General features: G+C 37.9%; 1 protein-coding gene and 1 long non-coding RNA gene across 2 annotated transcripts in view; one reads left to right on the top strand and one right to left on the bottom strand.

Moving 5' to 3' along the window:
• The window catches only part of Cyyr1 (cysteine and tyrosine rich 1), a 94,520-nt gene that overhangs the window by 6,465 nt on the left and 71,152 nt on the right, over positions 1 to 16,903 (top strand). The window lies entirely within an intron of this gene.
• The window catches only part of LOC116086089, a 79,028-nt gene that overhangs the window by 39,169 nt on the left and 22,956 nt on the right, over positions 1 to 16,903 (bottom strand). The gene's annotated exons all lie outside the window — the stretch shown is intronic.

The following is a 16,903-nucleotide window of genomic DNA, read 5'->3' as shown; positions in this document are numbered from 1 at the left end:
GGTTCTATGCCCCAGTGTAGGGGAATGCCAGGGCCAGGAAGTGAGAGAGGGTGGGTTGATGAGCAGGGGGAGGGGGGAGGGAACAGGGTTTCCCCTCCCACCCCCAGGGGAAACTGGGAAAGGAGGTATCATTTGAAATATAAATAAAGAAAATAATAAAAAAAAAATTCTACTACAGATTTAAACACTCATCAAAACTATGCATATAATATTGTTTGATAGATATGTAAACTAATAAAAATTGCCTTTATTAGAAGGGAGTTTTAAAAGGATGCTTTCATTGTTTCATGTATGTACTATAATACTGTGTCAAGTAGTCTTATTATTGATAAACTCGTTCATGATAATCTTTGGTAAATGACATTTGTTGCTAAATTTTAGTCAGCTTATTTACCAACCATGCCCTAAACTGTCTAATACATCACTAGTTAAGGAAAGTGAGAGGTAGCTTCGAGGGAGCGCAGCTCAACTTCTGCCTTCTGAAGGTTCAGGAGGAAACAGGAAGTGAAAGGCTTGTTCTGACAGGCCCAGCTGCTCCAGAAACATGTCCATTGAGAAGCCTGGCAACACGATCCTGTCTCTACAAAGGGAGATCTAAAAGGGAATTCAATCACAACAAAAGCTTTCAAGCATCCACGTGAGACCTGATAATACACTTCGGCTTGACTATACATCATTCACCAAAACGCTGGTTTGGGATACTCTTAAAGACTGTTAGCTATAGAAGAAATGCCAGGATGAAACTTTAAAAATGAAAGGTTCGTTGATTTTAAGTGGAGATTAAATATTCAATGAAATATAAACTAAATAAATTTTCTGAATTTTCCCTTATGGAAGATACAGTGGCAAAGCAATTAATTGCCAGTCAGTATATTTTTTAATAGGAATAGGATAACTCAAATATCTATAATGACTTTCATGATTATAGATAGCTATACAGAATGTAGGATAATTAAAATCATCTGATTAATAAGTTATATTTTTAATGATTTTTGAATGTCTTGTCCTATTGCTCCAGTGTATGTATGAGTGGACCAGTCATGGGTATGAATGAGTAAGCTTTGGTCCTGTGTCCTTGATGTCACTAAATTTAGTGACATTCACTAAACTTCAGTGTCCAATTTATTAACTTCCCACTCTGTCTCAGTGGGAAATAAATATTGTGGCCATATCTATTAACTAGAATATCTTAAATTTTTTAAATAGAAAATATGCTTTCTGTGCTTAGATTCAAAGAAGAAATGCACCTTTCTGATCAACACATTAATCAGGGTTATTAGAACCATGGACTTGTTATGCATAAACGGGAAAAAGGAATTGTGTTTTGCAAGGGAAAAGTAAACACAGATGGCATTATATTTCAGGCAGTTAAAACTGAACTGTCAAAAATAGAAACTTCTGAGTAAGGCTCTTGCTAAACAATTCTTAGGGAAAAAAAACCTTTAAAATGTTTTTCCCACTGGATGGAGGAGGATACATTTTCAGGATTTCCAGTGATTGTTTAACATTTGAAAGGAGTTTTCAACTCCACCCAAGCCTTTTTTTTCTATTATATTGTAGTAGGTGCAGGGGGATGTGGACCTCAGCCCTGAAAATGGTCACATGCACATGAGTTCTTTTGTGCACGTTTCCCAATATTGACAGTTTGGAATTTCAAAATCTATACTTCCTTTCTGAAGCTGCTGGGCACATTCTGTTAAATAATTTGAATCATCTAAACAGAAAGTTAAACTTTCCTATGTTATCAGGAAAGTAGCAAAGAAAGAAAGAGAGAAAGAAAGAAAGGAAGGAAGGAAGAAAGAAAGAAGGAAAGGGAGATAATAAATTTTAGTCTTGGATAATTTTATAAATTGGTTTTATCTTGTAGTTTAGTTTCAAAATAAAAATGCCAACATTTAGTTTTAAATGAACTTTAAAAAAAAATCTGGGAGAGCTCAGAAGATAATTGGGCCATTCTGTAATGCCTGTAAACTGGTTAGGTGAGGAGTATGGGCCTCTGCCTACCACTGCAGCAATTATAGTTGAGGAGGAGGGATCTGCTGCTTTTTAAACCTTAATGAGTGTGTGTGTTTGTCTGAAAAAGACAGAGACTGAGAGAAGTGTGCTTTTACAATGAGATGTTTAGAGAAGGCTTCACAAGTGGCATTAGATAAGAGTTTTGAAGAAAGGGTACATATTTACACAAATGACCAGTGAAAGGAAGGAAATTCCTTCGAGACAGAGAGACTCCTGGACATACAGCCAAAGATAGAAGCAAGGAAATGATCTTTTGGCAAAACCCATCTTGTTCAAAGTAACCGGAAGGGAAATTAAACCTGGATTCAGAGATACAAAAGGGGGGGCAGATAAAAGGTGGATTGTTATTAATAGACTCTTATTGCCTATGCCTCCACAAATTAAAATAAAACCATTCCATTTTCCATGGAAAAAGTAGACATGATTTACATAGGGGAGACACAACCTTAGGTAGTACTAACAGTGCCTTCAAATGGAGATTTCAAGTATTCTGTAGGTAAAAAATCAGGAAGAAAGGACACAGGTCATAATGGATAGACTACAGGACATGATAGTGAGTTCTATATTTAAAAACACTTTTTAGATAATATGAGCAAGCGCTTGAAGTTTAGAAGACTACGTACTGTTTTAAAATGTGAGATTTTGAGTTAATAAGAAATTTCCCACCAGATTGAGTCACACACATTGTTCAGCAACTCTTCCACAGAGAATGTGGGACACCCTGATGGATAAGTATAGATATGCTTTCATCTATGTTGTTGATAGAACCTGATTGACATTCCCTAGAAGTGTAGCCAACAAAAAGCTGCGGGTTTGTAGAGTGCTTTTTAGAAGTGGTAGAATCTGTAACAGGATGTTACGGAGTCACTATTTATTGTTATCTACTGGAGCAAACTAAAAGCATAAGCCTATTGACAATAAAGACACTTCGCCATATCAGAAATTACTGTACAATCTTATTTGTGAGCCAGACTGGCTGGGAGCTAGTGTGAGCTAGACCATCAGATGTAGGACTTAATTGCCTAACTCAAAAATAGGATTTTGCTTTTCCAGCCTGCCATTTTAAAATGAAGATTAATCCAAGCACATCTAATAGCAGAAAAACATGCCCATAGGAAGCAATCAAGAGGAAGAACTAACAATGCAGATCCTGGTGGGATTTAGTTTCTTTTCTTTTCAATGAAATATGAAAGATGTATTACCCACAGTTTTGCAAAGACAGCTAATAAATATCACTACTGTGATTTTTAGAGCCATGCTATGCATGAAAGCAAAACGAAGTTATAGAATAAAGGTTTTACATTTTACAATGACATTTGTGGTCCTGCGGTAATTAAGTAGCTGAGGATGTTAATTAAACTCAGGAGGCTTTTGCATCAGTTAAGAACAGCATTTAAATGGAAAGAAAATTATTTTGGTTTCAGAAATAAAAAGAAAAACCTCTTTAAAAAAAGTAAGGGCAGAACAAATCCAAGTTTGTGAATGTTCGAGTTGTTTCTCTGTTAGTGTGATAAACCACACAACCAGAAGCACCTTCTGGGAGGAAGAAATTGATTGGCTAGCACAGTCCACCATAGAAGGAAGCAAAGACAGGGACCTGGAGCCAGATCTGGAAACAAAGACCATAAAAGAATGGTTTGCTCCCTATGGCTTGCTCAGCCTGCATTCTTAAACAACCCAAGAACACCAGTCTAGAGGTAGAACCATTTCCAGTGGGCTTGGCTTTTCCATGTCAGCCATTAATCTACAAAATATTGGCCACTCTATTGGAGGCAACTTCTCAGTTAAATTTCTATTTTCTAGGTAAGTCTAGTTTTTGTTGGGTTGATAAAAAAAATACTAACAAACACAGTGAAAGTCTCACTTTTATTTTCTTAATAGCACCATGATGAACAACAACCAAAAAGGACAATGTTAAAATAATGATGAACTTGATTGAAATTATAACAACAATTGCTGCTTTATCAAAGTAGAAAGTAGGTGTCTCTCAGAGGGCATAATTATATGCTAAGGTTTTATAAATGTGTTGATAAATGAAACTCTTCAGTCAAATTTATAATAAATTTTACTACGCTAATTGCCTTTATAAATGGAGTGTATTTAACATAAATATTTGTTTTTTGAGAAAGACAAAAGTGAAGTTTCTAGGACATAGCATCAACAAATTATTTGTAGAAATGCACTCCAGCTATCCTGTGCTCTATACCAACTGCCGTGGGATGAAGCCATCAATAAAACATAGACCTGCCCGTGTGTTTCTCAGGAGCTAGCAGATAACAGAGAGCTCTAAGCAGATTGCTTAGTCCACTATGATTGGTAAAGCTGAAAACCTGGCAAAACCAAAAAAGGCCAGGCTTCACTCTGCCCTGAGCATGCCCTGAAGGCTTCTTGAAGAAGAATTATTCTGAAATCTAACTCAAGAGCTGGGCATGTAATGCAGTTGCTGGAGAACTAGCCTAGCATCCACAAGACCCTAGCTTGGATCTCCAGCACTGCCTAAACCGAGTGTAGTAGGACACATCCATAATGCCAGCCGTTGAGAGGTGGAGGCAGAGAGGACAGGAGGGCAAAGTCATCTTTATCAAGGAAGAGTTCAGAACAGCCCTACCTGCAGGAGACACTGCTATAAATAAATAAATCTCAAAAGTAAAGGGAACTGATGAAATGTGTTCCACACTGTTCAAACATTCGGAAAATTATGGATAGAGGTGAAATTTTAGGTTACTAGATTATCTTCATAAAGTCAAATCATTTTGCATTAATTCTCATACTTGGTGGTATGCAGATGCCTCCCTTTCAAGTTAGTAGTAGACAAGCCTGTCTGTCACTGTGGCTACTCAGTATTGTACTGAAAATCTCAACCAGTATGTCCCGTGAGGCAGTAAGTATAAAGAAGATAAAATAATTGGAAAGGTGGAAACTAAATTATTGGTTGTCATTTATAAATATTGTGATTGTTAATACAGGGTTTTTAAATTAACAAAATTTCACCAAGTAGGCAATGTATACAATTTGTGTAACAAAATTAGTGTAGTGCTACATGCCAGCAACACATACTAGGAATCCTAATGTGTATGCAAATAAACACCCAAACCACCTAATGGCCATAAGAGAGATGAGTTATGACTCAACAGTATAGTACTTGCCTTGTATGCAGAAATTTCTGGCTTCCACTCCCATCATTCTTCCCACTCCCAACAAAAGACTCCGGGTAAATAGTGAGCAATTCCATATATACTTGACATTTATGGAGCAACAGAAATACATAAAACTTCAATAGCATTGTTTAGTATTTTGTATCATTGTGACGAAAACACCTGATAGTGTGATCCTCTATGCTTGTGCAAATTTTCACCAGCAGAAGATAAATAGTATGTAGCAAAGGACCTTCTTTACTGCTTACTGGCAAGAAGCAGAGAGGAGACAGGAAGAAGGAGGCAAGGAAAATATAGTCCCTGGGACCTGATTCCAGTGGCCTCCCTCCTCCAGTCAGTCCCCACTTCTTCACATTTCCAAAACTAACCAAAGCAGCACCACAAACTGGGTACCTAGGCTCTGCCACGTGTGCCTATGAAGACACATATTCAGATTCCGTATTCAGACTACCTCCTAATGAAGGAGGGAGACAGGCCAGCAGCATTTCTGAAGATGTGATACTGTAATGCCATTTTTTTCCCAGAACGATCTGTCAGTTCCATGCCATTTCAGTCAAAATCCTCAGAGTTGCTTTTCATTGAGTTTAGAAGACTGTGCCTAAGGTTTAGGTATGATATAGATCCTAGAAAACTGAAAGTGGCTTTAATAAAAGCAAGGCGAACAGGTGTTTCCTACAGACATGAGAGATATGGACATTTATTATGCCTCTATGATCCCAGTTACTCAGGAGATTGAGGCAGAATGAGCGTGAGTCCAAGGCTAGCCAAGGAAACAGTGAGATCCTGTTTCTGAAGGAAAAGTCCTGCCTGTGAGATGTCTCAGTAGGTTAATGTGCTAGCTGAACAAGGCTGGCAACCTGAGTTTGATCCCCAGAACCCACAAGGGAAAGACAGAACTACTGCACACAGGCACATATACACACACACACACATAAGCATTACACATGTAACATGTCGCACATATCACATAGTCACACACATACAAACACCATTACCACCACCAATAATAACAATAAAATAGTAATGATAATAATAAATTTAAAAGTAAAAATATACATAATAGAAAGTAACTTATGTGTTATTGGATCATGGATAAATCAAAAAACTATAGGGCTTAGAAATTTTCTAGTAAGCACAACCCCTAGTCAGCCCAGTAACACAGCAGAAGTCTGATTCTGCACAAGGTACTGTGTCACAGCATTACTTAGGTCTTATGTGTTAGTCATGTTCGTTACTGTAGCAAAAGCCTGGATACATCCAACTCGGGAAAAGAAAAGGTTTATTGTGATCTGTAATTTAGAAGTTTTCCACTCAAAATGGTTACTTTCTTTTGTTGCTTAGAGCCTGAGGCAGCACAATACATCATTAGTGTAGGTAAGAAGGCCTGTTGCTTCATGGTACCCAGAAAGGAAGGAGGGAGACAGGAGAGGCTCAGGATCACAGTATTATCTTTGAGAGCACATCCTCAACTTCCTTCTATTGAATCCTATCTCTGAAAACTCACATATTCTATAGCATCAGACTGAGGAAAAAGCATTTGACTCCTGAGCTTTGGAGCTATTCCAGGTCCAATTCTGTTTTCACATTCTCCTACTTCTTCAAAGTTCCATCTCCCTATGTGTGAGATAGTCAGTCTTTGCCTTTTTTTTTTTTAAGGGGATGCTTGTCTACCATCATTTTAGCTAATTCTACATTATTGTAAGTATACAGACCTCACTTAAGGTCAGCTCAGTTGAACTTGAGCATTCTGTGGGATACAGGCATTCAACTTTCCTTGAAGATCTCAAGATGGGATAAATGAAAAGGATCCCTGGCATTCATGGAAATTAGGAGGACCTTAATACTCTAGTTGGGGTGCTCCTTGCTCTCCTTTCTTATCACCAATGTCTCTATTAAAAGCTTTCCTCTCTGCTAACATCTCACTGTTCCTTCTCTAACCTATTAGTAATGATTGGTTTGGTTTCTAAGGTCTCCTGCTTGTCTTTCTATTCTCTAGTCTTCCAACCCATCATCAAAGCTCTTGGTTCTATAGGATCAATAACATACCATTTTAATGTGAGTCAATCTGCCACTGAAGCACGAACACCTTGAGAGTTTGTGGGTGCTGAATTATTAATATGCATCATCTGGATAAATGTTTATTTAGAAAACTCAAATCACAATTTGAATATGTTATTGGCTTCTGAGTCTATCTCTCCATGGAATACAAATTAGGTGCCGACCCAGTAAAGGGTATGAGAATCACTCATCACTTCCTGATCACACTGTTTATGACAAATTAGAATTAGATGAGGGGGACGAGAGCTGAAACACTGATTTGATTACGATGATTTACTTCTGTGTGAGTGCGCTCCATCAATGAAGCAAAGTAACCCACCATCCGCAGACTCTTATGACAACCGGCTCCTCTGCATCTTTATTCATTTCCATAATTTGGGGAGATAAAACGTTATATTGAGAAGGGGAAAATTCCATACACTGAGTGATTTTTCTTTCCTCCATTGTGTCTGAAGAATTCTGGCAGACAACTGTAGGCCAGAACACAATGCCTCCCAGCTGTCTCCCAAAGGCAGAATGTTAGGAACAATGCACTTCATAACTAATGAATTTCTGCAGGCGAGGCTAACCTCATAAAGTCTAATAGGATTCCATCTGAAGTGCCACGGGTGAATGTCTGGGCTATTTAACTCACAGGATCTTTGAGACCCAAGACAAACAGGATTTGTGGTTTCTATATCTTTGTAATGGAAAGGGCAGAAGGAAGTAGACTTTACCTGTAGCAAGAGAAATGCCTCATCCATTGTGCACATCACACAAAAATACAGGAAACATCACAAATCCATTCCACTGTATTTCTGTACACATTCACACTGACCAGGGGTCAGCTGCTCAGTATCTCTCTAGGCTACATTTTGCAAAAACAGTAATGATCTGTGATTGCAGAGAGTCAATTCTAAAATGTTAAAAAAAAAAAGGTATTTTTCCTCTATAGACATCAAAAATAATACAATTGCAGCTTCTAAGATGTTACACACAGAAAAATTCTGGAGTTTACACATTTCCTTATTTTTTTGAATTTATTTTTGATGAAACTATATTAGTTCCACAAGCTTATAGAGTCCAGTGATTGACATTTGCAGAAGACATGCAGTGGTCAAATCCAACCTACCTTTATCCATGCCCATCCCACTTCCCAACCTATGCAACTGTTAATCTATATAAAAGACAATTTTCTTGTTGTAGCTTCTACACAGATATGAGGAACAAGAAATTTTTGTTTCTGGTTCATTTTTGCTTAATGCATGCTTTCTAGTTCTGTCCATCCTGTTCCTTTTTAATAGTTGAGTAGTGTTCTATGAATGATACTTAATCATTACCTGTTCATTCATCAGTCCTCCAGCCAGCCATCAGTGGGTACCTAGGCTGATTTCATGTCTTAGTCACAGCTAGTGATTAGAATTAATCTAAGCACATCCGTTGTATCTAAACCTTCTACTTTAGGATTGTAATATCAAAAATTATCCATTCTTACAATAACTGGAGAGGCCTGACCCTTCACTAGTTAGCAAGATATTTTTGGGGAGCTTCTTATACTTTGTATTAGCTGTAAAAGAAGGAAATTATAGAAGAAAGATCATGAATGTTTAGATGCAGAAAAAAAAAAGCCTTTGGAATTCTCTTTTTTTTTTTTAATCCCCATTGACCCTCCTTTGAAAAGAGTTAAAGGAGGAATAAAGGAACAATTTGCTTCTGGGTCCTAGAGGGGCTGGTAATATATTCATACATGGAAGCAATGAGCAAGGATTTATGTGTGTTTGTCATTAGTAAACATATCAGATTTGGAAAACATCTTGACTAAGAGAAAAGAAAACAAATACAGAGCAGTGTGTCTTTGCCAAGATAGTTTGGAAAGTTGGAGGCCAAGCAGGAGGCCTCTCCTGCTGAGTGGCTTTGCCTTGCCTTCCTTAGTGCCAACAGAAGAGTCACATCTGCTACAGCCACCTGCTGACACAGGAGCATCTCTGCCCCCAAAGCATCCTCAGCCTCAGGGAAGCAGTCCACCCTCTCCATCAAACGTGATTATAGTTTGCTGACTGGAAGGTCAGTGGTGTATCCCTCTGCACAGAGATTGCCAAAAAAGTATACCACAGCCCCCAAAGTCGTGCCTCTTAGGTTTACATGTCTGCCATGTTACCGGTAGGTTGATCAGGGATTTAGAAGAGGGTCTCAGAAACAGGAACAGGTCTGAATAAGGTTACATAACTCTTATTTCTATAAAAGATATAGCACATACAATAATAAAAGCCAAGAGGTAATAATTTACTTCACAAACAGATTCATTATAAAAGTGTAGTTGATTCCCCCTTTGAAATTTAATTCACAAGCTTTCTAGCATCTATTCTGAAAACGTCTGGCTCTTCTCCACTGGTACATGAATAATCAATGAACACAGAAGCGTTCTGAGGGCTGTGCATTTCACAGTATGATCATAGTGATCTATAGATATGAGTGTGCCTTTGCATGTAGCAGTTTAGAATTGTCCTGATTAAGCTTTCCAAAAATTATGCTAATTAGCAGTTTTCTCAATAAAAGTCAGTGCTTATAAAACTTAAAGGGTTGTTAAAAACAACAGTTTGCCTTGAAGATATTGTATACAATGTACAATCACAGTAGTCTCCAGACAGAAAGCATTTCCAGTAGTAAGAAATAAAAGATAGACTGTATGGCAAATCAAAGTCACTGATTATTCCAAGGACTGAGATCTATCATCTTTTTAGCTTCATATAGTCAACTTATTATATATGGCATGAAGTATGTGCGGTGTTTATGATAGTTTTTGTTTCTTGTTTTTTAAGTGGAAGCCTTGGTTTTGATTCTGGGCAAGATGGGGAAAGCACATTCTGTCCCATGCTCCCACTGGAAGCCACTCTCAAACGTGGACAGGGTGTGTACAGTAGCTACCTCAGGCTATGGCTACCTGGCAGATTCAAGCCAAATTCAAAGTTCTGCCTAGCTAATTAAGACCTTTGCCAGGTTTCTTTCTCTATTTAATCCACAGTGGGCCAAACATAGCCCAGGTACTAGGTGGAACTCAGTACCATTCAGAACTGCAGGAGGAGGTCTCTAGCTTTGATTGGGCAAGCAAAGTCTCTTTGTCCTCAGATACTGGGGGGCAGGGGGCATTCTGTAATGTTTCTCTTTTCTGTAGTCCTTTGTACCCAACATCTTGGGTGATCCCTTAAGCAGTGAAGCAGCCTCAGCAAGGGGCAAAGCAGCAATAAGACCCAACAGGACCCAAAGCGAGGACAATTGCAGTGCAGACCTGAGTTTCTAATCAGGAGAGTAGGATGCATCTCCACTCTTCTTGGAGCAAATCTCACACTCTCTCTCACCCATTCTCATTCTCATTCATGTGCTCACACTCACTCACTCCCTCTCTCCTTCCCTCCCTGCCTCCCTCCCTCCCTCTCATCCTTCCTTCCTTCCTTCCTCCCTCCCTCCTTTTTTCCCTTCCTTCTTTCCTTCCTCCCTTCCTATATATGAGACCATTGTGGGTATGCTCAAAACGTTGGGAAAATAAAGCACATCTTTTGGCAAGATATCCAAAAGGGGTTATCTTATGGAAGCAGAAAATACTATGGAAATGATAAAGGATGAAGAAGCTCAGGAAGAGGTTCCTATAATTATGTACGAACTCCTGAACAAAAATCTACTCACCCCAGATAGTGTATTGGCAACAAACCAAAATAAAGATACTGCCTAAGTCAAACTCAGTGAACCAATGAGTTTATTAGGAATATGGAGGAAGGGTTACTTATGGGACGAAAATCAACTCCAAAGCAGCTGCGTCACAGAAAGCCTACGCCAATGTGGGTGATGGTTCATGACTGAGAAGGAGGGGTCTAGTGAAACTTGTTTCAGAAGTTCCTGAAAATTCTGAGTTGTTTACTTCCTGATTTTTTAAGGAGCCTCATCTCAGAATGTTCTAATTCTGAAAGAGACTCCATGAAGCACAGTATGTCCTAACTTGAAAGAAATTGCTATAACAACTGCCACTCATAGAAGTTGGATCTATGCTCTCAACTGAATCTAAATGATTATTTTCTCTCACAGAATTCTGTCTAATGACTTGGAGTTAAGAAAGTCCAGGGTATAATGCATCATTACCCAACACACAGAAGATTAAGAAAAGGTCTTATTACAAGGGAGAAGACTATCAAAAGATGGCAGGGATGTGGGGATTACCTACTAGAGAATTGTAGAATGAAGTGGGAAGAGTGGGACATAATGAAGAAATATCCAATTTGATTAAAGAATCTATATATTCAAGCATCTCTACTAATTTCAAATTGGAAAACCCAAATAAACTCTCACCCATGCAAATCATAACAACAAAACAAAACAAAAACTAAAGAAAATATTTTAAAAGGACATTCAACCAAGAGGAACAATGGCTCAAATACTTCTTTTTTTCATCAGAAGTCCAGAAGACAGAAAAGTGATACTTTTTTTTAAGTGCTGGAAAAGTAGAAATCTACATTTCTCTATCCAGTAAAAATATCCCTCAGCAAAGAGAGCCATGTTGAGATTAAGAAAATGTAAGGTTGCATTATTCCGAAAAACTGTGACAGCATTCCATTCGGCCAGCAGATCTGACCTAGAAGGATTACCAAAAGAAGATGAGCAATAAAGCAAGTTGGAATATGGGAAAGCAAACAAGATTAAGGAAATCTGGTCTGGGGCTGGTAAGTATTAGTCTGCTTTTTGCTTCCTCCTAGTGTTTAAAATGCAGATGATAGTCACATGGAAAGCATAATATGTTATAATGCACTTACAGGGTACAATGCATGCAATGGGCATTGTTATGTCACAGGTACAATATCTAATTCAATTAGGAGCAAAGCAGAGAGTTTAGATGACAAAACATCCTGTGAAAGTGTTGCTATCCTGTGAAAGGGAAACCAAACTCATTCAAAGTAAAGACAACTCTGCCTTCTATCATCCCCTTGAGCATCTGGTAAAAATAACAGATTTATTGATCTATAGTCTAAGGTATCAAAATTCATAGTCCATAGTTAAAATGGAATGCTAATGATGATGGCCAATTATCACTGTCAACTTGATTTACAATCATGTAGCAGTACATTTCTGAGTATGTCTGTTTCCAGAAAGGTATTGCTGAGAGGAGAGATCTGAATTTGGATAGCTCTATCCTTAGGCAGCGGTCTCGGACAGGACAAAAGTAAAAGAGCTGAGGAATGAGATATATACCTCATCTGTAGATGCAGCATGATGATTCACCTCATTTCCCACTTGCCTCCATGCCTTCCCTATGACGACGGGCTGCACTTTCATGCCATGAACTTGTTCCCCATGATGACAGCTGCACCCTCATGTCATGGGCTTGTTCCCCACGAGGACCTGCTGTAACCTCACACTATGAACTTGTTCCCTATTATGATGGTTGCACTTTCATGCCATGAACATGTTCCCATTATGAAGGCTGCACCCTCATGCCATGAGCCAAAACAAAGTCTGAAGTGGCTTTACTCAGTTATATTTTCACAGCAGTGAAGGGAAGAAAATATAACGCACTGATTTAACCAAACAGGAAGGCACGGAAGGTAATAAAAGGAACAAGGAAACAGATGGAAGAGACAATGGAAATTACAAAACTGTAAGTGTAAGTCCAAAGTTACCAATAATCACACTAATAGTCTAAATATACCAAATAAATGACAAAAACTGACTTCTTAAAATACGAAATGTAACTCAAATCTATAGTATTTATTTGAAACTCCTCTGAAATATCACGACTTAAGTTAATTAAAAATCAATAGGATTGGGAATGATACACCATGGAACCAGCTACTAAAAAAAGATAAAAAAGTGGTGTGGCTATATTAACTTAAGCAAAATGTTCAGAGCAGAGGATATTACCAAAGACAAAGGAGAATGTTGCAAAATGATGCAGTGGTCCATTAGTCAAGAATTCGTGGCTATCCTAAGTGCACATGCAGCTAAGAATAAAGAACAAACGTTCATGAAACAGAAACCGGAAGAACAGAGATGCAGAAAAGACAAGTCCATGCTTAGTGTGGATCCCCTTCTCAAAAGACAGAGTTGCTAAAGAGGAAAACTTGACCCACATTATGAACCGAACGCCCCAGCCAACAGAAGCCTCTATCTATTGTTTGCAAATGCTTTCATTAATTATGTGTTAATAAAGACCACATTCTTGGTCAAAAACAAACTTAAAATTTAAAAGAACAAAGTACATAATCTTTCATCAACATAATAATACTAGACGTCAGGAAACAGAAAGGGAAGAGGAAACTTGATGAAGGAAATATTTGAAAATCATCCTACTTATGAAAACACATGACTCAAGAAGCAATCATAAAGCCACTGTAAAAAAAAAATGTAGAGAGACTCTAAACTGAAATTAAGAAATAAGGAACAATGCTTATAGTGACTGAAAAGCAATATATAGCATTAAAGCTTATGTTAGGAAAAGAATTCTTTGGATCAATAACCTGCTTCCATCTTTAGAAGCCAGGAAAAGACAAAGAAAATAAACTTAAAGCAAAAATCAATGAGCAGGAGAACAAAAGAATGATAGGAAAAGAAATGAAGCCAAAAGCTTATCGTCTGAAAATATCAATAGCATGGACAAACTTCTAAGAACACTGGGGAAGAAAGAGAGCCATAAATTACCAGTGTTCAAAAAGAGTAAACTAAGTTATCTATCACAATAATTTACTTCTGCTGATATGACAAATAACCATAAAATGGATAAATGTCAAGTTGCACAACGAATTTAAATCAAAGGATACACATATCAATTCTTCCTCATTCCTAATAATTTTGTGTTCACTCAGCCAATAAATAATCACTTGATCCCATTCTCTGGGTTTTTTCAAGCCATATATTCTCTCCAGTCTTGAAGCAGTTCTCCCTCCATTCGTGTCCATGCCAGCTGAAATACCTCTACTTGATCCGAAACTCCTAAGAGGATATGCATCTCATATTCATTTTTTAGATCTCTTCCTTTCACTATGTGTGACACCCAGTCCCTTGGCAGTTTAGAGTGTGATAAAATGCTATCCAGTTAGAAGACATTTACAGACTTAAATAAACTTTCACTTGTAAGATCCAAAGGGAGGACTATGGAGACCAACAAAGCTAGGTCCCTCCTGACTCTGTATTTGTTAAATGGGAAAATCCATTTACTTCTCTCTCAGTTGTCTCTTACTGGAGAGGAGATCACAATAGGAACTTGAGAAACTTTGTAAAGTCTAAACAACAGAAGCATCTTACTCTATGACTGTGATGGAGTGGGTATGCACTTATTGGGTTCTGTCACCCACAATATATCTTTATTAAGAAGCATTGAATTATGTCTAACAAGGATGCTTCCCCAACTGTATTCAACCAAGATCTGTGAAGATGAACCACTAAGCTGTTACTGGTAAACCATGGGATTTATGCCCACTTTTATCTCCTCAGTAGAAAATGTCTATCTCTCGGTGTTGTAAAGAACATGTAGAATACTGTAATACAAACATATCAGTTACATGTATACACATCTGACTTAGTCAGGGTTTCTATTCCTGCACAAATCATGACCAAGAAGCAAGTTGGGGAGGAAAGGGTTTATTCAGTTTACACTTCCACGCTGCTGTTCACCACCAAAGGAAGTCAGGCCTGGAACTCAGCAGGTCAGGAAGCAGGAGCTGATGCAGAGGCCATGGAGGGATGTTTCTTACTGGCTTACTTCCCCTGGCCTGCTCAGCTTGCTTTCTTATAGAGCCCAAGATCACCACCCTAGGGATGGTACCACCCACAGTGGGCCCTTTCACCCTTGATTACTAATTGAGAAAATGTCTTACAGCTGGATCTCATGGAGGCATTTCCTCAGGGAAGGCTCCTTTCTCTGAGATAACTCCAGCTTATGTCAAGTTAACACACAAAACCAGCCAGAATAACATCTTGAAGTTGTATATAAAAATGTTTCCTGTATGTGATGAATGAATACACAAGTTTGGAGAAAATGGTTTAGCAATGGACTCAGGGTAAGACATACGAAGATGAATCATAGCAGTAACATTAGGTTGTCTGGATAGAGCAGGATAAAAATCCTGAGACATCTACAGTAGTGGTTTTCAACTAGTGAGACTTTTGTCTCTATATTTTAAAGTGGATACTTTAAAATGTCTTTTAAAAATATTTAAGAAAAGGGGTGCCACTGGTACCCCTTTGAAATCTTGGGGTTGAAGTCAGGCATGCTGCTAAATATCCTCTAATGTACAGGCTGGTACTTCACAATGAAGAATGATTTGGTTGAAAATGCCAATAGTGGCAAGACTGAGAAAACCTAGCCTGCAAAAGGACATGTCCAGGGTTCTAAGTTGCTTGGTGATATAGATGTATTTTGAGAAATCCTTTAAGCTTTTCATGTAGAGAGTTTAGCATACATATAAAGAATATCTAACAACAATTGTTTGCACTGGACTAAAACATCACTTTCATGGGGTATTGAAAGATTCATTGCAGGATAAGACCCATACATCCCATGTTGATGTAAATTTACTTATGATGAATATCTAACAGCAGTTCCTTCTATTTGACCAAAATGTCTCTCTTAGGAATTGCTGAAATGTGTGGCTATTATAGTATGTATTGACAAACTGTCCATTGTTGGCATAAAGGGACAAACAGATACAGCTATTACATTTGTCAGATAAATAAAAAGAAGTGCACGAACCCATTTCATTAGCCCACAACTCATAATACCTTAAAAATTTCAAAAGAGAACAAACACTGAGCCATCAACTGTCCACGAGGGACACTAAGTCTCCCAGGGTTCATTATTGTGGAGAAATGCTTAATGAAAGAATCATGATTCCCTTTTCTAGTAAAAGAACAAATCAAAGGAGAAACACACTTATATGCTGGATTTTATGAGCAGCAATGAAAAATCTTATGTTTGGGAAAATCATCTCCCAGGGGAAAAAGAATGACCTATCTATGGTGAAGTTCATGTGAGCCTACATGTAATTATTTAGCTCTCTCCTATATCATTTGTGGTGTTATTGTTGTTATTGTTGTTGTTTTTTGAGACAGGGTTTCTCTGTGTAGCCCTGGCTGTCATTGAACATTCTTGGGAGACCAGGCTGATTTCAAACTTGCCTCTGCCTCCATAGTGCTGAGACTAAAAGAATGCACCACCACACCCAGCCCTCTCTAATACATCTTTCATTTTAATTTTAACTGTTATTCCAGCAAGTTATAAATAATACTAGGACAACTTATATCTCTGTCATTCTACTCCAGCTCAAAATCTGAATATTTCCTATCATTTTCTATTTGGGCAAGTACCTCAGTTAGTAACTGAGATCTTTGGGGGGATGGTTCACTCCATACATCCACAGTTAACCGGAAACTCACTGCAGCAATAGTTGAAATATCGACTTCATATGCTTTATGGAAAGAGAACCCATAAGTAAGGTGGAAAGATCAGGACCAGGAAAACAGACAACTAAGGATGTTAATAATTAAATTTCATGATGAAAAGGAGTAAAAATGATTTGGATAGGTTTATTAAGAGAAAAATAATGTCTCATGAAATGTCTCATTATTATTTGGGAAGAAAGATAACAATATTAAAATCAAGACTTTCTAATCATTGGCAGACTTTCCAAACTAGGTTCATACATTTTTAAAAATCC

Source organism: Mastomys coucha, unplaced genomic scaffold, assembly GCF_008632895.1.
Source record: "Mastomys coucha isolate ucsf_1 unplaced genomic scaffold, UCSF_Mcou_1 pScaffold12, whole genome shotgun sequence".
Taxonomy (NCBI): domain Eukaryota; kingdom Metazoa; phylum Chordata; class Mammalia; order Rodentia; family Muridae; genus Mastomys; species Mastomys coucha.
This window is presented reverse-complemented; position numbering and strand designations above follow the sequence as displayed.